The sequence below is a fragment of the Lonchura striata genome, chromosome 1 (assembly GCF_046129695.1).
Source record: "Lonchura striata isolate bLonStr1 chromosome 1, bLonStr1.mat, whole genome shotgun sequence".
Lineage (NCBI taxonomy): Eukaryota > Metazoa > Chordata > Aves > Passeriformes > Estrildidae > Lonchura > Lonchura striata.
In genome coordinates, this window is record NC_134603.1 from 38,332,841 (window position 1) to 38,358,088 (window position 25,248).

The 25,248-nt window shown below is 39.4% G+C and overlaps 1 protein-coding gene across 3 annotated transcripts in view; it reads right to left on the minus strand.

Annotated features, from left to right (window-relative positions):
* Positions 1 to 25,248, minus strand: part of FAM110B (family with sequence similarity 110 member B) — a 111,634-nt gene that overhangs the window by 38,799 nt on the left and 47,587 nt on the right. Inside the window, exon 1 of one of the 3 annotated variants that reach the window (XM_021555671.3) lies at positions 22,153 to 22,626. The exons of the other annotated variants lie outside the window; for them this stretch is intronic. The gene's annotated coding sequence lies outside the window, so the exon portion shown is untranslated. Of the gene's footprint in view, positions 1 to 22,152; positions 22,627 to 25,248 lie in introns of those variants that run through there. 3 annotated transcript variants of the gene reach the window in all.

The window sequence follows — 25,248 nt, forward strand, 5'->3', positions numbered from 1 at the left end:
TTTATGGCATTACCCTTTTTGAAGTCTCTCCACAACATGCAAGTTTCATTTGGGATACACTTCTGTAAAGTTAATTGCAGATTTGCATTTTGTTTTATGTTTCTATCCTCTTTAGGTTCTTTTGAAATTCAAATATTTGTCCAGACATGTATTTTCAGCTCTTCATAATTTGAATGTCATTCATACAGCATCTGAATCCTCTTCATATGATCAGGTTAGTTTAAAAAGGACAAAAATGAAGCCTTTTGGAGAGACAAAGCAGACAAAGTTTCTGAAGAAATGCACAGATAAATCCTGTTTTATCACACTCCCCATCAGATTATTTTGCTGAAGTAAATTGACTGGAAGCCCTAAAATACTGCCAGAAATGAAACAGAAACTATTTTGAAGGAAAAAACCCTGACTACCCAGAATTAAAGTTATATAAGCTTAGACTGACTTCTTTAATAAAGCAATGGGAAGCTGCAAACTGAGGAGAAGACATCAGTAACAGACCCATGGATCAGAGATTATATTGCTGTATTAGACAAAGCCAGACATGACAGAAATGCCCACCTACTGGGAATACTAAAAAACATTGCTGCTTAAAAAATAAGAAATTGCAGAAAATAATTATTTATAGAGTCACAGCTAGGTTATTTTTAGCACCTGAGGAGTTTTTTTATTTGCTAGTCTAAGAACAACGGTGCCTCTGCAAACAAAATGCAGGAAACTAAGGAAGAAAAAGAAACAGTTTGAAGACTTGAGTTTGGAAATGGATGACTGTTTTCAGTAATTTTTCTGCAGTAGACAAATATATAAAAGAGGTGATGTAGGGACCATATGGTGTGTTAATTCCAGTTGTGACAACAGCTCTGTTGTCTATCCCTTTGCTAGACTGTGAGAAAACGTGCAACTTGTGTCACTGACACCAGGAGCAAAGCCCACTCTCATCAGGCGTGGCAAATATTAATGTATAGGCAAATAAAAGCTTGGAAATAGGAACAAAAATTGAATGGCCAGCTCTGCAAGCCATCTCTTTCCTGATGGGAAGCATTGTTGAGTGCACAAAGAAGTAACAACTTCCAAGGTGGTTAGGGAAGGTAGGATAAACCAAACTCCTGGCACAAGGACAAAGCATGCAGCTTTTGAAAAAGAGCATACAACAAAATAAAAATCCATACAATGTTCTTGGAATTCTAAAACACTCTCCTATAAATCCAACCAGACTGTAGTGCAGTAGCACAAAACTTAAGTGTCAAACAGGACACTGGCACAGGCACTGTGGGTAAGAGCACCCCACCTTAGTGGGAAGGGACGGCCCTAAGAGCTGGGTGGTGATGCACCCATGTCTTCCTTCCTGGTGAAGGAATGAGGAAAGGACAAGGCTGTCTTATACTGGCAGTCCACATACTGGCCCACAAACAGCCTGCATCAGGATGCTGGAAGTAGGTGTTTGGATTTGGGGCATTGAAAGAAACAAAACAGCCTCTGCTTTCTCATTCTGTACCGCAGCATGGCAGCGGGTGGCTGCTGCTGTTGGAAGGATTCAGTTTTTCCTCCCTGCATTTTTTCCTCCTCTGGCAAGCAGGCAAATAGTACACTCAGAGAAAACAAAATATGACAAACAAATAAAATAACTAACCCTCCAAAACCCAAAACCACAGCCCAAACAAGAATCCCCAAACCAAACCAAATGACTCAACATAATAAAAGAAAAAAAGAAGGAAACCACCACTGCACCCCCCACAAAGCCTTCTGAAATCAATTAGATTATGGTTATTAAAACATCACCCTAATCTATTTCAAGCTTGAAAAACTATAGGATACTGATTCTCTAGCAACTGGAGATGAGAAAAGCCTCTCAGATGTCCAGAAAAAACATTTAGTAGCAAAGGGATGTGGAACTGGACAAGCTAAACAGGGTGCTCAGACAGGACACAAATTCTTAAACTAAATGACTGTTGTCAAAATGTATTTTTAGTAGGTAAATCCAGACAGACTTACAATTTTTTTTGTCTCTAGATAAATCCTCAATGTCATTGCTGCTGCTAGTGAGCTCTAAGGAGCAAAGCACATAAAAAAAACACATGAAAAAAGGAAATAGTTCTTGCTTGATAATGTAATTCAAACTCTAAATATTTATTTACTCTTGCGGGGGAAAGGGAGCAGCTGAAGCACAGCTGGGATAGCTCAGCAGCACGAGCCGCCACGCGCTCCCCCACGCCATGGCCTCGGGCTGGGCCAGGAGCCTGCAGGGGAAGGGGGAGCAGAGCCAGGCTGGAACACACAGCTGTGGTCTCAGCAGCTCCAGCTTGCACTCTCCACCCAGCATGCAAACTCAGTCTTCAGACATGACCTACCTTTCACCCATACTGATGAGAAGAGGCTGGGTTCCCACCCACTCCATCCCCACACAAGTGCTCCTCTCCGTGCTACATCCAGCACCAGTGTCCTTGGAAAGGTCCCATGGATGAGTGCCCCAACATCACCCTGAGATCTGGTCAGGAGCCCATCCCAGTCTGAGATCAGCGTCCTTAGGTACCATTCCAGCAGCGGTAAGTTACCTCTCTGACCTAAAATGAGACCATTTTGGCCCAGCAGTACATCTCCAGGATGCTGAAGACTGTGTCTGGGCAGGAAAAGGCTACTAAGAGAAGAGGCTCGGTGATGAGGATGGCTGCAGGCACTCTCTGAAATTAAATAAGGCTGCTGGGATCAGCACTCCACTGGGAACATGGCTTTGCCTGCCTCTTGTGTGACAGCAAGACCTTTCTCTCTCCTCTGAAAAAACCTTGGGTTGCACTGGTACAACTGCTTGTAGAGGGGCAGCAAAATCAAGATAAAAAAGTGATCCAGGATAAAAATAATGTCATCTCCTCAAAAGGAGGTAGGGAAGACAGGGAGGAAAAGCATAATTTGTAGCCAAGCTCAATTGTGAGTACATTTGTAACAGTGAGAAACATGCATGATTTCCATTAGCTTAGTTTTCCTTTAAAAATCTTAACTACTCTGTTAAACACATATGACATGCCCTGTTCACAGCACTGGTTACTCCTTATAAATTCATACCTACACAGCATTAATCATGTTGGGAAAGACTGAAATCCTGGCACTAACACAGCACCACCTTGTTTTGGTTTGGGGTGTTTCTCTCCTTGAGGTGCAGAGGAGCCTGCAGCACAGGAGCACTCACTGCATGCTCAGATGAGAAGATACAGCAGCCCTCAGACACAGGCTGAAGCTGCTCTGCTTCAGAGCCAACAGCCTCCTGTGCTGGTGTGGCACATGAACCATCTCCATAGCACAGAGACACCTGAGAATCTGTCAACTGCATTCTGCTCACAGATTTAACAGTAATCCTTGTGACCAGAAGAACTCAAAATGCCTTTTAATTTTTTTTAATAAAAGCTCAGAATCTAGATTTATGTCCAAAGTGGTGTTACAACCTAATCTGGCCTGTTGATTTCCAGATCTGGCAATTTAGTATCATTTAAGATTAAAACCTGCCTCCACACCCAAAAAGGGATTCAAGAAATTATCATGAAACAAGAAGTACAGCAAGTTGCCACAAAGCAGACTTGGTAAAGGAGATTACTGTTTAGCCAATTCTGTTTTAACTCTATTTTTTGATATTTCAATCTTTTTGTCACTTATTTGCAGGCAAAAGTCTTCTTTAGTTAGCCTGCAGAATCAGTTCGATTAGATCTAATAAATAATGCTTATTTGCCATGCTAAAATTCGTTTTGCTTAACTTAACTGAGTTAGGTAAAGAAGTGAGAAATCCAGTTGTGTGCATTGATATGAAACAGAAAAAACATGTTACTTTCTACTGTGAGTGAAGAATTGTTGCCAAAAATCCCCTGTGATGAAAAAGACCATAGCTTAGCAGCACCCCAGGCATGTTCAGGCCTTGATAATCCCATGTAACTCCAGGTTTTGCCAACCTCAGCCAGAAACAAGGGCTCATGGCAGCCTTTGAGGGTGTTATGAGAACAGGTTCAAGGAACTGAGCCTACGGATTTCTCTACCACATAGGCAGTTACCTACAAAAGGAAGTGTAACAGGCATGCTCCCTACTTCTGGCAACTTTTTTTTGGTTGTTTATAAATTGAGTATCATAGTACGAGTTACACAGCACTTCAACATAACTATTCTTTTTCAAATATGCAGTTAAATGGCAGTAAACTCACTGGTCCAGGTGACACAATTCACTGCCACTGGAAAAATATCTGTGACCACAAACAAGTAAGATGATGCAGGACCCGTTAACACCCAGGACTCAAAGTGCAATTTACAGTCCATGTGCCAGGAGAATGAAGCAAGTACCCTAAGATCAGCCCCCTGCAGCTGGGGGACAAAGGAGCTGCACCTAACATGGCCTTCACAACGGGACCCCAAGGTCCAATTCCAAGAAGAAAACAAAAGGATTTAATAAGAAACACTGTAAAACCATTAAGATTAATCTGGTTCAGATATTTTTAACAGTATAAGCAAGTGTGGATCCTAATAGAAATTTTGGGGGAGAAAAAAACTCCACATGTATCTAAAGGGCTTATCCTAAACATTTAGCAGTTACTTTCACAATAAGTCTTTTCATGTTTTGGTATACTAGTGTGATGTTCATGCTCTCAGAGCTAGCCTGAAGGGTTTCTAAATTAGTATGTCAATGTTACCATGGTAACATAATGTACTAAAATGGACCACTTTTTATACAGCCACTATAATCTAGTTAGTGACCAAGCAAGTTATAAAAACTCTTGCTTCTTTGGGGGTTGATGTTTTATTGGGCTTTTACCTTTGTATTTGGTTCTTTTAACTATTTGTGTTTATTTTTACTATTCCTACACCTTTTAAAAATACTGTTAAGAATTTGTTTTGTTTATCATGCAGGAATAAATAACAGAAATAGAATAACCACCAGCAGCAAAACAATAAACTCTTAGGACATGTAGTAGTTGTAGTTTCAGTTCCCAGGCATACAAAGTTTTAACACCCCACCTCTGGTTTTACTTTTGCAGACTGCTCACAAACAGAAGACATTCATTCCTTGTCACAACATTATTTAAAACACAGCAATATCTCACTCTCAGAGCTTCTTACACACCAGGATACTGCCCAACATGCTCTCTCTGATACCCTGGGGCATGTTAAATGGCACTGGATGCCCTAAAAGTCAACCTGCCATCCTTGATCAGACAATCTTCAGACTGAGACTACTCAAGTTAAAAACATTCTCATGTAAAGTTCAGTGTTCAAAAGACATCATCTTCACGGTCATCACATCCACACATACCAAAGTATCTGTCCTACATACACACAAATTTGTTAAACACATGAGTTTCTCTGTATCTCCAAAAGAAAACCATCGCCATAAATGCTCTCTGTACAGACAACCCTCAGAAACGAGGACCACTACAGGATCCCATGTGGACAAGGAGCCACATCCATCCAGCAAGTTTTCATGCAATGGTCTTTATTCAAACAGCATCAAGTATTTGAATTAAAATCCTGAAGACTTGTTTTTGGATATTTTCTATTAAGAGACAGTATCTAATTGTATATTTTTTGTATCATAAGACTACTGTAACAACCTCCTTGGGGATCTTGCTGTTTATAAAAAGAAAAATTAAAAAAAATTGAGATTATATGAACTTATTTCTGACTCATACTGAAATAAAAGAGGAAAATTAAAGTAATTGATTTATGCTTATGTCAATAAGAGCTTGATGAATTGGTTTATAATATCACTTGCCAATAGCACTGACATTATAAGTTGATCTCTCAGTTCAATAACTCATCAAGTTAGATACACTTTTGTTATGAAAATTAGTAAGAATGTTTATTCCCCTTATTAGTGTGAGAATATATCAAATATCCAACTTCCCTACTTTTGGTCTGGCTGACTAGTTTTTATTCTCCTAGATGATACTGCCATTTACAGTTGAGAGGTAATGCCTAAGCATGTTTGATTAATCTACTGAAACAACTTGATATAATCTATATTCCTTTCAGAAAGCTGGAGGAAAACAAAGAAATAGTGTCGAAAGACACTATGCAAATCCTTCCAAGACTTATAAGAGCCCACAATTGCACCTCATCTTCCTTTGCCCCATGAAACAACAGTCAAGGAGAAAGTACCATGGGATTCCCACCCCAGTCCACCTCCAGCTTTCCAAAAAAATCACATCTGGAAGATATAAAGGTGAACAGCCTTTATATCAAAATATACTATATGTATGTGTGTAGTGGCATATATACACATGTACATACACACAATCTCTCTCTGTATGTATATACAGTGCAACAGTTTAACTCATGTGATTTCCAGTGTGGATACACTTAGGTATGAGTGACTTTCTGCTGTATGGGTGGGCTTTGGGTGCACTTAAGTCTTTCCAAAAAACAAATATGCATGAATGAGCCACCAAAGTGAAATTACACATAAAGCTCAGATCATTGTTCATCTTCAGTCTGCTTGACTTCCTAATTTTAAATGGCTTGTTTAACAGAATTCTCCAGTCTGCAATACACTGCAATGATTTGTGTGTGTGGCTTCCTCTTCTGCTGATTACAGCTTTTAGGCTATAGCTAAAACAAAAAGTGGCTCAGGGATTTTTCACATGCAGCACTGAACACATACCTGAGAAAAAAGTTAAAAATACCATAATCTTATCTTATTCCCTAAAAAGTACAAAAGCACTATATCTGCAAGTGCCCCAAATGTCACAAAAAAACCAAGTTCAAAGGCATTAGCAATTGTACACTCCCCTATTATTTTGTAAAAGATGCAGTGTGAAAAATCCTTTAGGATAATCTTCTCTGAATCATTAATTCCCTTCCATTTACATGAGAAAAGAAACACCAGATCTTTTACGAAGTTTGTCACAAAAATCACAGCCCAGGGTACTTCTCACTAAACACTGAGGCCTTAAAACCTGGTCTTTTCCCAACTGTTTTGAAGGACAGATCCTTAATTTAGGATTTTTCCATTTACATTATTAGATAAAATAATCCTCCCTCACTCCAGAAGTCATAACAGCTGCATCTTAATTGGAAAGAAAAACCAATAAGGACCAGAACCAACAACTGTTACTGCAAACTAGTGGTTCTGAATGCCAAGCAGCTGCCTTTCTGCCAAAAAACAATACATGACTTGTAAAAGTAAGGTGCTTGAAAATAAATCAAATACCAAAACTAAGCTACTGCCAACAAGAACATTGTATTTTGGTGATAAAAATGCATGACACACCAGCCAATTTCAAGCTGCAATCACTTGAACATAATCCTTACACGTAAGACATAATTTATAGGAAATAATTTGAAACACCAACTGTAGAACTTATAACTTAATAGACAGGATGCCAACTGCTAAAACAATTCACACACCTGGTTGTTTTTATAGTGTGTGAACTGATGGGGTTGTGTAAAACTTAAAGTTATTTTCAATGAACACTGCGCTGAGAGCATTCCTATCTTTTAAGGGTGGAGAGCACTTCTGGATCTTCATCATCAGACCTCTCATGTTATGTCCCTTCACTGAACAACTGTCTTCCTTAAAACACCAAAGTTTTACTGGAAAATTTTGCTGTTTGTCACAGGAATGTTTAAAATAGACTGTCTTCTCTTGTAGATAGCAGTATTTATGTACATGGTAAAAAAATAAAACTGCTGAAACAGAGTGGAAGAGCTGTGAATTTGCAAGGGGAGTACATACACTACAAGACCAGGCCCTTCTCCATCACCTTGGCTGTCATGTGGAAAGAAGGAGAGGGGCTTCTGGGCTGCAACCCCACAGTGCTCCTCACTCCCCCTCTCCTCTACCTGCTGCAAAAACAGTAAGGAAAAAAAATCCCATTTTGATGTGTTTTGCAGTTGCTTAGCAACTAGTACCAAACCTTATGAGATTTCAGTCAATGGACTGGCACACCCACCTCTCATCATGCAGACAGGTACATGAGGAACACACCAGCTCAGCCCCAGGATGGCCCCAGCCCCAACAGCAGCATGTCCCTGCTAATCTTTCAAACCCGCTTCCAGCTGCTACTTTCTAACACATTCCAAAAACCCCAGAATCACAGAGAGGCACAGCAAAATGCCCATGTGCTGGTTATGGGATGATTTGAAATTGTGAAGATGCCAGCTACACCCTTTCCTCAATTATCACACACATATAAACCATGACTGCCTTAAAAAGCAATTGAGATTGTAAACCTGTTCCTGAACTTGCCCTCCTGTGGTAGAGACAAGGTTTCTTCCCAACCCATGAAATGTATAGGCATTGACCATTACAGGCAATTCCCACACCTGTTATCAGTTTCAGTGGGAAGCACTGGCCAAATTGCACAAAACTTTTGGCCTTTGTGATCACACACCATTGTCATGCCAAATGCTTTCAGATTTAAAAACTTTATATGTATAAAGATACATATGTATGTGAGGATACACAGATTTTGATGAGGAACAAAGATTCCACTCCTCTGTAAACTGCCTATACAGATGCACACAAACTATACAAACGATGCTGGAAAAACCATTTCATTTTTAAAAAATGCTTCACTACACAGAAGAGTACATATGGAGGAAAAAAAAACCCCACATCACACTGGAGTGCAACAAGTATGACATTATCCGTATAGGAAATGCCGCTAACTGCAAGTAAAATTTTATGCTGGAAATGAAACCATTTGTAACCAGTACAGGAGTTAGTTTCAGAAACAGCTTTCCAAGCACAGCAATGCAGCCAACAAACTGCAGCCACATAAAAGCCATGTATCCTGTCCCCTCCACAGCTGGCAGGGAGAAGGATCACCACCACCCAAGCCAGTTGGAGAAGCCATAGCCACACCTGCCCATCTCTCGTCACTGACAGCACTGGCACTGTGGCAGCAGGATTGGCTTAGCCCAGTCAAGGGGATTCCACCTGGAGGTGAGCTGTACCAGGGTGAGGGGCTGCAGGGGCCATTCAGGGACTCCTGCTTGTTCCAGCTTCCCCCACTGCAGTCCTGGCCAGAGCTGGGAATTGCCCAGACCTAGTGGTTTTGGTCATTTTCTGTGATCCTTGGTGGCAACTGTGAACTTCTCTCACATGTTACCTTTACAGTAAAGGTAAAACAAAATGTTGCCCCTCTGGTAAACCCAGAAGAAATAGGCCACCATATTTCTAAGACAGAGAAAGGCTCAGAGTCCATTTGAATTTCAATGTGCATCTTGTGTCCTGTACTTACTTCAATCCTTAAACCAGGAAATTCCTTAATTTTACTCTGTTTGTTCCCTCCTTTAAACTAGTACCCAGTACTTTTGGAAAACTTATCTGCCCTAATTTATCACCAGTGACTTTCACTTATGAAAGTGTGGTGTTACCAAGTGGACCTCTGTGATGGTATTTTACAAACAACTCACTTGGCACCTCCAAGGGTAACATTCATACATTGTTACATTCTTTATGCTTGCAATTCTCAGTATAAGAAAACCAAATATTATTTTATTAATTCGTAAGAAAGTCAATGTTTGCAAATCTCTCCTAAACATCTAATGGCAGTAAATGTTCAGAAGTTTTTTTGATTTCTTTCAACAGTGCCTTAATAGCTCTGCACTTCCAGGTGTTTTTATGTGAACAATGGAAAGAGAGGTAAAGGCCTCAATAAATAAGTTTGGTTGTGGGTTCTTTGGTGGTGAGTGGTTTTCTTTTTCCCTTTGGTTGTTCTCTTTTTGTTAACAGAGTGACCTCATAGTAGCACTGCCAATTGCTTCCATTGAGAGCCACTGCATGCAGCACAGTTTTGAATAATCTGGTAAATAAAACTGACATTAAGACTTTGAGGCATCTTTTTAAAAACCCCACCACAAAACCTGAAAGGACAATAGTAAAACCCCCACTGGTTTTCCAGAACAGTATTAAAGACAGTTAATTAATGCTTGGAACCATGACATGGGTTTGACCATGTTGCTTCTGTTTTATACATAAAGAAAAGCACTCAGTGGAAGAAAAGTGCAATAATTATTGCAATTCCTGGCTCCTGAAGGTAGGTTGCATCCCCTCTGCCAGGCCACAATGCAACCCTCAAGTCTTCCAAAATGACATGTCTCCCTTTGCTCCCACAGCCATCAGACATGCACAAATCATTTTGGGAAGCTCCAAAAAACACATACTGAGTTTCTTTAATACCTTCAATACCAAATAGCTCCATAGCAAATTGTATTTTGTTTCATTATTCTTTAAGATTTCCTTTATCTTGTGTTAACTTTATCTTCCTTCCCAGGACAATTTGCTTTTGTAACTGATGGTATTTCTCATTGAAGACAACTCCATTCACCTAGAAATGCCACTAGACTAGATTTGTTCTCTGCAATCAGTGACACCACAGCAAGTTTCTGTTGCATTACAAGCCTTTGCCTATCATCTGTACAGAAAACTCTTCCTGACAGATATGATTCTGCAGATGCAATGCAAACACAAACACAGATCCTTCTGAAAAGATCTTTTTCTGGATCTTAATTGAAGTGTTACTAATACTCACTTTGTAAGATTGCCTGTTGATACTAGGTAAATTAAAAGAACAGTGGAACACACTGAATTTATTTAAACAGTATTAGCTCTCCCCAGGTGGAAAGGATGTAAAACAAAGCACAAAGATTACTGTTTGAAACTAATGACGAGGTGACTGAGGATGGCATTATAGAGACAAGAAATCAAAAATTTTGGTAATGAATGGAAGATGACAGATGTTAGGATATCTTACCAAGAGTTTCAATACTGGGTACAACAAAGAAGAAGGAACCAACAAAAGATGTAAAGTCAGATGATATGATCAAAGCCACAGGCTCTGGGAAATGCTTTTTCAAGCAATATTCAGAACTGATGTAAGTGGGACAAGGCTGTTTTCATTCAGGCTAGGAAAGTGACAACAGAGTACTTCAGTAGTAGGATAAGGCACATGGATGGCAGACTTCATAGAATGGGTAAATAGAGAAGCCTGTATCTCAGACACGCTACACTGGGAAAATCTTCAAGACATGGGCTTCCCCTGCTCATGAAGGCCTTGGAAGAAATAAAATAGGGGTAGGAAGGACTGGTCAGTTTTTATTCCACCGCTATGGTATGTGGTGATGACTGCTTTTGTTTACCTCTCCATTGTTTATTATTATTATTATTATTATTATTATTATTATTATTATTGATTAATGTGTTTAAGACAGGAAGAAAAATATATTTCTGATTCAAGAGGATTGCAGGATTTTTACCTTATGGAGAAATTACGAAAGTGGTTTAAGTGCTGCTTTGTCTGGAAAGATAATCACAAAGGCTCCTTAAGGCACAAGGCTCTCAGTAGACTAACTTGACAGAAATTGCATTTCCTACACAAGGTAAGTGACCTTCATTGACAAGAAATATTGGGACATTTCAGGGGTTTAAAAGGCTCTGAAAGCAAATTAAAGATTCCAGCTGAGCAGAGGACAACTTAGAAGGGAGATAAATGCTAACCCTGTTTTCATGTACTTAAAAATTATACAGACAAACCCCACATCTGTACAGAAATAAAGGTTTTAATCTAACTATATCAAAGGCAATACAAGCATTCAAAACTTAGGTCGACTATTTAGGGACTTCAGTTTCAAGGGAGAGTACATTTAAAGAAGTACGAATCACCTCAGGTGACAGCTTATGTGAAATAATGAAATCCCCCTGGATTCAAAACCAAGCTAAAATCATGGTAGATACAATAGGGACTGAAACAAAATTACACTTAGTTTGGTTTTCTCTTTCAGAAGGAAAAATGCAATTACTTTTTTTGAGGTTGTATCAGTTCTGCATTAGTAACTGGGCCACCTGACTTCTCCCACAAGTGTAAAACTTTGAAATAAACCAGTAAAAATTGAAATAAACTAGTAAAACTTAACCTCTTCTACCTGCTTCTTAGTCTTAGCTACTTATTTTCTAAATAAGTAATAATAAGCAATTAACAATTTCATTTTGAAGACAAAACTCAAATGGAGTCCCCAAAGGCATCACCATAGCTGGGTTTCTCTCCTCCTTACAAAAACACTCAGAGCTTCCAGATTTTTCCATAGCAGAGCAAGGGCACTGATGCAGTAGTGCAAGGTACAGAGTCATGTTTTGATTGATGCCTCCAGCTGAAAGAAACCAAACATTGCAACAATGTCAAGAAGTCACACCTCTGCTACTAAAAGCCCCTGCTGTAAGTCTGTTGTTTCACTACCACTGGGCTTGGTGTGACAGAATCCTCAAACTGGCAGGCTTTGGGAAGAAACATCCTAAAAACAGAGCTCATCCAACACCTTCACACTTAACAAAAACTCCTTTCCAGCTGTGAGGAAGAGCAAGAAATTCACACCCTGGTACATGCTGAAGGCACTATTGCTGGCCCCATTTTGAAGGTCTGATACCAAGCTCCTAAAGAAAACACAGTAAACTCCAAGCAAACTCTTCCTCAGGGAACACCATGTAAATGCTCCAAGTAGCTGAACAGAAACTTCTGACAATTCCATGATCTCTTCCCTGTGGAGTCGGGAAGGGCAGAACCATGCAAGAAGGCAATGGTCACACTGCTGGCAGCCTGTGCCCACTTACTGCTGGCAGCACTGAGCCAACCTCTGACTTGCAGGACTGCCTCAATAACAGGTCCCACTTCTACTGAAGAATGACACATCATACATGTGAACATTTCCAGATATATCATGAAAAGAAATGAAAAGCGAGTTTCACACGTTAAAATATGAACAGGACTTTTTCTTGATTCAGATGGCCTAAAAGTCCTTGAAACTGAAAATCACAGCAAATATGAGCATTACAAATTTGGGAAGAAAAGGGGCTGGGGGACAGAGAGAGGAAGGGATGATTAAAAACACACAGGCAAGGAGGTACAGAAAAGCAGGGAAGGCAGACTGGAGCTGTCAGTGCAAACCCATTAATTCTTCCTGCATGTTTGTGATACAAGACAACTTCACTACCAGTGGATACTTCTAAATGATTTTCAAAAGACAACTGCATTGACCCAAGAAAGTAATCTATTGAAGTGTAAAAGGCATAACTGCTAAACTAAAATGAATGGTACAGTTCATAATGATTAGAGTTTATCAGATTAATTTTTGAAAATTCAACAGCAAAAAAGAGTTACAAACTTTCCAGAAACTGTGATTGAAGCTGGTGTGTTAACCAGGGAGTTAAGCAAGCTCTCAGAACCACAGTTTGGTTTTCTTTTATCTTCAAAACAGATTTTATTATTACTGTTGTTATTTTTGCAAGTACATTTCTAAGAAGTTATTTCAAGACTATGAAGAAGCAGGAAAAAGCAAACTCCTCATCATATTTGACCACAGAGAGTCAGAAGAGAGAACCTGGCATTACCATTTACTTAAACAAAAATCCAAATGCTTATGGGAAGAAAGATAATGTTTTTTTCAACTTTATATATATATAACCTCAAGTCTGAATGCTTTGTCACTTATCTCACTTATCTTGGCCAAGATATAACCAAGAAAATCTCTTCAATCCCAAACAACATAATGGTCATAATTTAAAGAAGGGGAAGATTGACTTTAATGTGGGTTGAAAAGGAGAAAGAAAATGTGTTAATACTATAAGGCAAGATTCACGGCTTTGAAAGGACGTGATGAAGAACTGTGCAAGTGTCTCCTTTTCCCCACAAAGTATCCAATTCATGCTACAAAGGATACTCATAGACAGCTTCCCGCAAAACTACCCCCCAGAATCACCTATATGGCAAGAGACTACATGTAATTTTAGCAGCCTTGTCCAGCTTTCTAGTTTTCAAGAACACCATAAGACACCCAGACACAGCTGTGGGCTGCAGAAATAGGTCTGAATACCAGCAAAGCCATAATTATGTACACGTAGGACTGCAAAAAGTATTTGAAAAAATACAAAGTATTGAGTACTCTATATAGACACAAATTCAGGCCAATTTTTATGTGTTTGCTGCTTAATTTGGAGCTACTTTTTTGAGAAAGAGGAGTCCAGCTGAGGGTGAACCTCCCTCTTCTGACCCAGAGCCTTTTGCTCTCTGCTTTCTCTCCTCCAGATCTCCTCCTGGATGATTTGTGCCCACTTACACTCAATGTGCACTGGAAGAAAGATGCAATTATGTATAAGTAGTCCCCAAGAGAAATGATATAATAAAAATAAAGCTTTATTTAAAGCAATTTTATCCAGCTTTTTTTTTTTTTTTTTTCTATACAGATGTAGCATATATATGGGGAAGGGAAAAAAAAAAACCCTCAATGACTGCATAAAACTGTGACTGTGTGGCCTGTATGAAATGACACTAGATTATTTAAAATGCATACATATATAAACATTCTACTCCTCCCTTTTCCATCTTTGATATTCTCCAGTTTGTCCTAGTTTTCAAGTATGTTTATACTGGAGACAGAAATAGGTAGCTATATACATACCTATATGTGTACACTCATAACTAGGGTATACCCAGCTATAACATGTTATAGTATTTGGATTGCAGAATTAACATATAAAAAAATAACTCATCTAGAGTTGCAAGGCCTACTTGGTCTGCTGTTTGGAGACTTCTAGTAACAGAATCACAGAACAGATGAGGCTGGAAGGCACCTCTGGAGCTTGTTTAGTTCAAGTCCTGTTGACAATAGGACCACCTAGAACAGATTTTCCAGGACCATATCTCAGTTGGGTTCTGAAAATCTCCAAGGGTAAAGACTTCATCACCTCTTGGCTAACCTGTGTCAGCATTTGACCATCCTAAGCGTATAAAAGCATTTGCTTGCATTTAAATGGAATTGCCTGTATTTCAGGCAAATGTTTGTGCCTGTTTCTTCCTTTCCTGTCACGGGGAACCACTGAGGAGGCTCCATGTTCTTTACTCCCTCCAATCAGGTATTGACACACACTGAAAATTCCATAATTAATTATAGTGAAAAGCACACAAAGCCAAAAAATAAGCACTGTGTAGGATCCTAATGCTTCCAGAACTACTTTCCACAAAGCCAGAAGAGTAGTTATAAAGACCAATGGTAATTCAACATCAGATGGATTTAGTATCTGTAATGTTTTCTAAAAATGGATGTGTTTTAAGAGTTAGTTATAGACATGCTTTTGTTGTAAATTTAGGCTTCAGAGTTGCAAATTTAGGCTTTGGTACTTCATGCTGAAATAAAATATGAAAGTGTAAGTTGTTTTGTAGTGTAAGAAAAGAGAAAATACTTGTAAAAACTTTGTCTCTTTAGGAAGCTCAAAATCAGAGTTGATATTAAAAAAGCATCCCAGTTTTTCTACACATACATAGCTCTCATCAAGTCACACTACAGATGAAGAAACCAAATCCTGTATCCTTTAGCACAGGATAGGAGCATAATCTGCTCGGCTGCTTTCCTGTGAGGAAATAATGAAGGCAATCTGAAAAACCTCTTCTCAGTGGACAGCCTGTGGCAGGATCCTTTAGGCACCCATTGTGGCAAATGTGCCAAGTACCAGCAAAAGAGGAAGAGCAAAATAAATGTGACTTTAAGGCAGTTAAGTGCCCACACAGCTAGGAGCTCTGCAGGCACCAGTGGAGCTGTCAAAATTCAGGTCAGTAACATGCCACAACTGTCTGGGACACTTTTGAAGAGCAGGAGGAGCAGAAGCAGCTCCTTGGGTAAAGCTCTTACAGAAACACAGCTGGTGTGAGGTACCTGCATGAAGGCATGACAAGAAAGGAGCCCTGTTTGCAGAAAGTGGTCAGCAAAGCTCATAAATCACTTGAGAAAGGCCTGATCTAGAGATGACAGGAAGATGAACAGAGATGCTTGCTTTCAGTAAAGAGGTAACTGCCTGAGAGAAAAAAAGCAGATATGTCAGACTTGAAAAGGTCAGGGGCACAATTTGTATTTGTCAGAATAAGCTTTCCAAGCAGGAGTCAAGGATATCTTGCTCCAACAAATAAATATATAGTAACTTTAAAAAATCAAGGATCTTTGGTAAGAGAACTTACATTCTTCACCTGTGTGCTGTCCTTGAGCACCTCTGCATAAGTGATATTTTTGGATATTGTTGTGGTTTAACTCCAGTCAGCAGCCACTTGCTCAATCTCCTGACCAGCAAGATCAGGGAGAGAATAGGAAGGGTGAAAGCTAGAAAACTCATGGGTTGAGATAAGGACAGTTAAATAGGGAAAACAAACCAAGGAATTACTTTGCTGCTTCCCATGGCCAGGCAGGTGTTCAGCCAACTCCTGGGAGAGCAGAGCCCCATCACATGTAACAGTAACTTGGGAAGACAAACACCATCACTCCAAACATCCACCCTTCCTCCTTCTTCCCCCACTTTCTATACTGAACATGATGCCACATGGTCTGGAATATCCCTTTGGTCAGTTTGGGTCACCTGTCCTGGCTGTGTCTCCTCCCACCCTCCCATGTACCCCCAGGCCCCTCACCAGCATGGCAGCACAAAAAGCAGGAAAGGCCTTGGCTCTGCTCAATGATAACAAAAACATCTCTGTATTATCAACTCTGTGGTCAGCATAAATTCAAAACACAGCCCCATAGCAGACACTGGGAAGAAATTCAACTACCACAGCTGAAAGCAGCACAGATATTCACCTCCCAAAAAGGAGGAAGTGGCTGCAAAGATGTCAAAGAGCCCAAGACTGAATGACAGAAAGAGGGCAGAACTGAAGGGCAGAAAGAGGGATTGGAGAAAGTGGGAAAAAAAGAAGAGTAGATTTAAATGGGGAAATGGAGCAGACAAATTCAGAAAGATGGTGGCAGCAAGGAGAGGAGAACTGTGGTGAAGAGAAACAAGAAGCAGCAAAACACTGGGGGGTATTGACATCATATTCGGAGGTCCTCTTCTGCTGCACCCTCCATGGTACCTGTGTTTCACAGAAAATTTACAGCAATTGCACAAATCCTGACATTCTTTATCGAGTCCCTGGAGAGCTAGGGGCCAAAATAGCAACCTCTGCACTCCACAATATGGTAAAGGAAAACAGGGGACAGCACATGGCACAGAACCATGGATTACAGTAGGGCTGATGTAACAGTAATGGAAGAGGAAGGGATATAGTTTATCACATCCCTCATGCATCTTCTGACTAGACTGCTGTTGTAATGTCACAGTAGAAATACAAAGCTGCACACTCATTCCCCAATGACTGCAATGCCCAAAATATCCAATGACAATTATGACATTGAGACATCCTTATCCTGGGAAGTTTGTACTGTATAGACAGGAATAGTTACACAGAACTTATATTTTTCACTCTTTGTAAAGACATTTGCAGTGATGGTTTATAATCCTAAAGCACAGACTGCTCAGTCAACCTTGCAACTCCTCAGTTTGTGGTCACATAAAAGATAATTCATCTTTATTGTCTCCGTTTCCCCCTTCTCTAGCCTTTTTTTGCCTAGATTATCCAGGCAGGAAACATTTTGGCATAGACACTGTATCATATTGTGCTTTTGTATAATAGGCCAACACACCACATTGTATTAACATCGCTCCTTCAGTAACATTATATACAAAACCAGACCTTAAAAAAACCCACTTATATCCATGGACTCCAAGAGGACCCAAAATAGATGAAAGAGCCAAATGTTCACAAATTTGTGAAAATGTGCATGCCACTGCAAATCTAGGTATTCACGTTTCTCTCCAGTTTAACAGCACTAATAACATGTACAAGTCTTCTCACACATTGCATCACTTTCTTACAGCATTGTTTTTATAGATTCTAATCAGGAAGTAGAATAACCTTTGCTTTAGTCTACCAACTTTCTTAAGCTTTCTTCAAAAGAAAAAAAAAAAGAAATACTTTAATAGCCTTCTTTGCCATCATTGGGGTTTTTCTATTAATGCATTCAGGAAAGTATGGATAATATAGTAAAATTACTCTACAATATCCAACAGATAATCAATATCCAAATTACTCTACAATATCCAACAGCCAAATAAGTAGATGGCCATAGGATCATCATCAATGTATAAATATTGTTTCAACTAATAAACCAATATACTACAGAAATATGCAACAGCTACACAATGGGACACAAACCCAAATAACATCTGTTATGGAACGGACAATTACAGTTTAAAAGTTACATATATACAAATTGAGGATTGGGGTTGGAAACTCCAGGTGCTTCGTGGAAAGATGCAGCAAATATTTGTGTCTACAGGTGGCCAAAGCACATCCATGAAAAATAACATGAAAGTAAAACAGGAATCTCATTATCGGGATTATGCAGACAATAGCACCCAGGATTACTATTTGCTGGCTGTGTTCTGCATTTAATCTATCAAGTCACACTTAATACTGCAGGTAATATATTTAAGAACAATTTAAATTAATCACAACAGGAGATTAAGTGCAAAAAAAAAGAATATCCATTTTGCTTTTAATTCACCATACCATTGTGAGAACTGCAAAGAAGAGCCACTTTCACTTCCTGCTCTATAAAATATAATTCTACTCTTAACATTGCAAATGTCTGACACACAGCTGCCCAAAGCTAGACATTTCATTCATCCACTTTCTAAATCCACATGGTTGGTCCCCAGGGTAACTTGTGCTAGGCAAAGAGTCCCGCAGGAGGGGAAGGTAGGGCATTGCAAACATTCCCTGCCACCAGCTCTCCTGTGCCCAGTCCCAGGGCATGGGAAGATACATGTCCCTGAACTGGAGCAACAGCTGCCTGCTTATAAGGAACATTTTGGACCCCATTAAACAGTGCTGCTGCATCCGTGCAGGAAGAGTGTCACAACAATAAGGCCTTCCAAGCTGATGCACTGAGAGGACTCATCCTGCATCTTCACCGAGCCCAATAGTCTTCAGATTTGAAGAATGAAATGATCTTCACTCAACAAAATACAGAAAACAGGCTATTGATTTCCTGTGAACTCTCGAAGTGTTATAATAAGCATTTATAGATGGGCTATTGAATGTCTTGACCATTTAAGCAGACAGTCATTTCATCAGCAAAGTAATAACTGGAGTTGGCTCCAAAAACAGAGGAAAAGCAGAAAGGAGCTTTAGGGCACAATGTCACTTTTCTTATTCTAATATAAACCTTCATGCACATATCACTGGCAGCAACTTGACTTAAAAAACTGTAAGGCATGTAAGTACAAATCCTGCAAAATAAACACTGTGGTAATGCTTTAAATCCTTACGACTTTTTCTGGAGTATCTCTTTCATTGCTAACAGGCTACAAAAAAAATGCATTAACCTTAAGTATCATCTTTCCCCTTCAGACTTGGTAAGGGTTTAAGTAATTCACTTATATGCATAGCAGTAAAAGGACATAATATCTTAAAAGGGACGAGCTAGTGCAGCACTGTTTATTACAGTCACTCAGTTTACTGAATATATCCCATCTCCAGCCAGCAGCCAAATCTGGTATTTCTAACATTACTCTTCCAAGATTATTTCTATTGGATTATTATGAGAATACTGGTATTCTCATTGAAAGTGTTTTCTACATAAACATATGCTAGAGTTATCTGGTAGAAAATATATATGTATTTTTACACGTTTACCTGCATACATAAATTAAACACTTGAGATCTTGATTTTCACAACATACTTTTGTGTCTTTACCAGACATCTGTGAATACACATACATACTGTATTTCTGTGGGGAAAGAAAAGTTTCCTTTTCATATAACAAAGGACATGGAGATTTAACTACAGGGCAACACATCAGAAATTAGAACAGTTCACAGGGGCACATAACAAACATGCTATGCATACATCTCCTAACAAAAGAGTAATTAAGAACTTTTAGGTCAAGAAACTCACTGACAAAGCTTGAATACAAAATCTCATAGATAATAATCTGAAGTGTGTTAAATTTCCTAGAGCAATACACTGGTTATAGTAAAAATGCACTTATAGCAACAAGGATTTCAACTTTTTAGAGAGTAATTCACACAAAGTGTTGCTTCAATTTTTCTTACTTTACAGAGAAGAAAAATGAGGTTGCAACAAAATGAAGCAATAAAAAAAGTAGCATATTCCTTGCTGCTAAGCTATTGCAAAGTTAAATTACAGAGTCACTAGTTCTAGTTTCACTACTGTCACGTTTTCTTGTGATGCTTGCATAGATCAACACAGCTCTTTCTGGAGGCAGAATAGCTGAATAGCTGTGTGTGCATCATTTCAGTTCCAGTGGGTGGTGGTATTACCTGTATCCACCACCAAAAATATGATAACTTTTACAGCATTTTTCCAGACATACTTTATGTTGCTAACAAATAAGAATAACCGAATACATGGAATAGAAAACATCAGCCTCTTGTCTCTTGGAAATCCACTCATCTGGATATGGCAAACGTGATTCAGCTGAGGATATTTACCATCTACATTTCATTATTACTAACATTGATTTCAGTTACTCCTTCATGGGATGCTGTTGCAAAGGTTATAAAAACACAAATGAATTACTTAATGTGATCCTCTGTTAAAAAAAAGGCAGAAGCCATAAATCAACTTAGAGCATCTTTACAACAGTTTTGGTTGGTAACTTGGGGCAATGAGGGAATATGGAACAGCTCAAGAATAACATGCCTTGACATCCTGAGTCTTCCCTGTCCAGGCTTAACTATCACAATGCAAAATTGCCATTTTCCAAGTCTGCCTAAAGGAAAACAACTTCAAAACCAGCCCCTGAAATATGAAAAAACAGCTTGCTCTTGACTAAAATAGATACCAAGTTACCTGTTTCAGTCAACAGCAAAACTTCAAACCAACTGTTATGTACCAGCTGTAATTAAACCTCCCAAACACTCTTCTGTCTGAATATACAATCACAAATAATAAAGAATGTGTCTTTGCTGTACCCACTGCCATAAAAGCTGTTAACTAAATAAATGCTCACATTTGAGGGTATCTACTCAGAAGGTAACACAGCTGCACACCACATATTTTAAAAGGGAACAACCTAAATTATATTTTGGTTTATAAAGTAGAAGAAACCTCTTCAAGGATAAGTGCAGAGGACCAAATGAAGACTAATACCAAAATAGCTCCTGTTCCTAACACCTTTCTGATCTGACTGAGACAATCTACTCGTACCTCGGACGCATGGTGGCAGCCAGCCAGCCAGATGACTGGTGACTTGATATACAAGTTCATGTGGGCTCTGGAGTCTGACAGAGACAAGGGCATTAACTCTGAAGTCTCACCAGTCAGCCTTAATATTCAAAACTCGTCAAATGAGTCATGACTACATTATGAGACTTTTTTTAAATACTTTATGCTTGCTTCCTTTTGTTCTGAACAGCTTTCACTGTAGAATGTTTTCATTAAATATGCATGCTTTTTATAGGAAAAGTTGTGATCAATTGATGCGTAGGTCAAGTATGAAAAAACTTAAATGAGTATGACGCTATGATAAATACTGTAATAGTCTCAGAATTGCAGATTAAAAGATTGGCATATATATATCTTGTTTCTTTCTACTGCTGAAGGCAGTTCTCATAATAAACAAGGCTTTGGGCCAAAATTCAGCCTTTGAGAACAATAAATATGTACAAAATACATGTATGTGCAAGCAAAGGATATACTGAAATCTACCAGGCTGAATAGCTTCAGTTTCATTTTGAAAGCCACTTAAAATAAAAGCCAGTAGATGAAACAAAGAATCCACCCAAACATGAAGGCTCTAGCATCTTTGTTGAAAGAACAATAGCATAATACTCCTCATCCCTCTACCTTGTTGCAATAGAACCATCGAGATAGTTATTGCTGTGATCATATTAAAGAATATTTCACAAAATTATTCTTTAAATTGATCAATATTTACAGATTTATCTTCATATGCTAATAGTTATAAATGCTCTAATTCAATTGCTCGGCAGAAAACATTCCAATAAAAGAAATATTTCTATTAGCATAACAAAAGGCAACCAGTAAAATCACTCTTATGCACAGGCTCAAAATTTCAAATGAAAGCAATATTCTCATATAAATGCACCCTATTTTTGAACTGAACCCACTCCAATGATATGTTTTGTAATCTGATGGCTCTCCCACCCGAGTATACATGACATTAACGAAAGCAAGATCAAATTAAACAGATGACATGATTAACAGTATTCATTTCATGCATGACTGTTTTACCGGAGAGATAAAGACCTGAAAGTAATTACCACCAAGTAAAACTCCTTCACTGACCTCTCTGCTCCCAGCTAGCAGTCCTTAAGTATTGATGCTTTGCAACAAAGACCAGTGCCTTTCATCTGTGGGCTTTCTTTTACGCTACAAGCTGAGCACCTCTCCCGTTGTATGCACGCAGTACCTCTGTATCTATGTCTGTAATGCAGCATAAAGATTACTGGGGAAACCTATCAAACCGGCAGGCAGCAACCCCGGCCGCCAATAAGCGGGAGGCACATGCAGAATCCAGCACATGCTCGCTGAGGCTCGCAGGCTGGCACCGCTGCTGAGCAGGCTGCTCATCTAATTATAGCCCTTTGCCGAGCACAGGGCTGCTGAGCACCCGCGGACACACAGCCCGGCACATCACACCTCGCACCCGCAGCATCAACTCTGGGACAGCTGTTTGTCTGGGAGCGTCACCGGAACACCCCTGCTTGGGTTTTTGTGGTGGTGGTGTTGTTTTGCTGAGTGATTCACCTATGAGGGGGTTTGTCTCCATCTCTGAAAAGCAGGATCTATTTAGGTGTGCCCTTTGAGAAGCTGACCACTTGTAGTTTGCTAGGTCTGTTTCAAGGAGACAATAAAACGGAGCTGTTTGTTCTGCCAGTAGGAATTCTTGTTTTGAATGTACACATTGCCAGCACCACGCAGAGCAGATCTCAGCTTTTGTGTATTACAGCACAGGCTACAACGTGGACTTCAGATCAGCGAGGCAGCACACGCATGCTTTCAGTGCACAGCAGCCCTACAGAAATCAACAGGACTCCCTCTGTCCTTTACATTTACCCGTGGGCGGACACCCAGATGATCAGAGGGCTTCTGTGTGCATTGGCACACAAAGTCCTAGCTAAGCTTTCACAAGGCTAGGGAGCAAATGCCAAGGAAATTTTTGCCATTATGCAAAACAACTTAAGTCATTTGGAAAATAATTATCATGAGCAAAGACTACTTAGATGTATGGGGAACTAACACAACCAAGTCCTACATGCTTACTTATGACTATTTTATAAATAAGTCCACAAAACAAAGGACTGTTATGATCCAAAGGAATATCGTGTATTTGAAAGATGCTGGGAACTTTTACAACATCAGGTAAATAATCATGAAAAAAAGATACAGACGCTTGTTTAGTCTTCCTTGGTAGTACACTTTAATTAATCCTCACCCTGTTTAGCACAAACAGAAAAAAACACTCTTCAGATGTTTCCTGTTCCCACAAGGTTCATATAATCACCTAAGCTCTACACTGACCAAAAGGTTTTCAAACATCAGTGACAAGATGGAAATACACAGCCTGACTATCAGAAAAAACAGCTGTGGTGCCAGCTCTCTCTTGTGATATACAGTACATTTTTCATGACTGGTACTACAAAAATATCATAATGCTACACCATTTTGCACATACAAACTGCAATGCATTTTTAAGATGCTTCACTAAGTTACACATAAACCATACCCATAAACATTACACTAGCAAGATCCTGAATCCCACTGCAATAATGAATTCCACTGTGCCCACACTGGCATTTTTCCTAATTCTTTACTCTTATCACCAGCACCATACAGTATCAGGCACAGTCCAAGAGCATGATATTAAAGGTTGTCTATAAACACTTTCTAGCTATTGTACTTCCTTCAGTACAAAAATTATATTTGATACCATATACAATTTTACTAATGGAACAAGATCTCAAGTGGCAACAGTGCAAGACCATATTTACTGACAATATGTAAAGTTACGTCACAGCCTTCTTAATCTGTCAGTAAAAATTGTTCATAAAGAGTTGCTCTGTGATAGAAGTAAACTTCATTGCTGCAGAATAATATTCTCAAAGCTATATATGGCTAGGAATAAAAAAGAAGTGCAGAAATAATGACATTTTACTCTTTGATTCAATGTTCAGTCAACATTAACTTTTGTGTTTCGATAAAAGAAGACTGTTTTATTGTTTCTTTTTAGATTACATCACCTAAGAAGCTCATCCATTTTTATAAACTGTGCTTCTTTAAAATACTGTGGAATATTACAAGTTTCTCAGTCATACTTCTTGAAACCAGGAAACTATGTATTTAATGAAGAAAGTCAGGAGAGGTGTTATACAGGGGTTAAAAACTTAATTGGAAGAGTTCAAGAGGCATGTGAAAAAGATGCACAATGGTTTGATGATCAGATCCAAAATGTTTTTTTAACAACATTTTGCTAAAGGTAGCAACAGGGGAATAAGACCAATAAAAGTCTTTACCCTAGTCCTCTGATTATTGGGAATGCTCACATTTGCTAAGCTAAAGAAAAGATGCACAAACACAAACGAAAAATAAACTCAAAGAGACTCAAATAATTCTTTTAATATAATCCCCACTCACAAACCACCAAGGCACATATGACACTTGAAAAAAATGACCAAAAAACTGAAACAGAAATTAACCAGGCTTCAGCTGCTACGGGAATCTCACTTTTGGCTCCCTCCCATGCAAGCTGCTAACCCTACATGTGTGTCCCCTCTCTGCCCAGCAGCTCCCCAAGCCATCTCTGCTTCCCCCTGTTCAGCTCCAGTGTGGCTCCCTGGCAGCCAGCCTCTGCCTCCTCCCAGAGAGCTGCTGGCTCCAAGGGCATTCACCCACAGCCCCAGCAAGCGCTGCCCTGGCAGCACACTCAACATACCATTGCAGCAGGCTGTTTATTCCAAGAGTTGCTTTCTTTTTTAAAACATCATGATAGCAGCAGTAGTTGAAGGACCCACAAACAGCTGCAAAGGTGCATTTCAAGAAACACCTATTTGTCTCTGCAACAGAATCAATACTCACTAAACCTCTGTGCTTAGTTTGCAGATCAGCTAGAAGCGTGCCAATGTCAATTTTAACACTCACTTTTAACCATTGTGATGCTGTGCTGAGTCAGGAAGGTTTGGAGAACTGCACAGCAGGGCTAACATTTAGAGTCAGTGGTCAGTGGTCATTCACAAGAACCCACATTTGGCAATGGCAGATGGCTGAAACTCCAACTGGGGACAATGCAGAGCTCCACCAGGCTGCCCTGCCACCTGTGGTGATGGCACACGAGCACCTGGACCATGCACTGGACCTGTGACACGATAGAGCCATCTATAGATA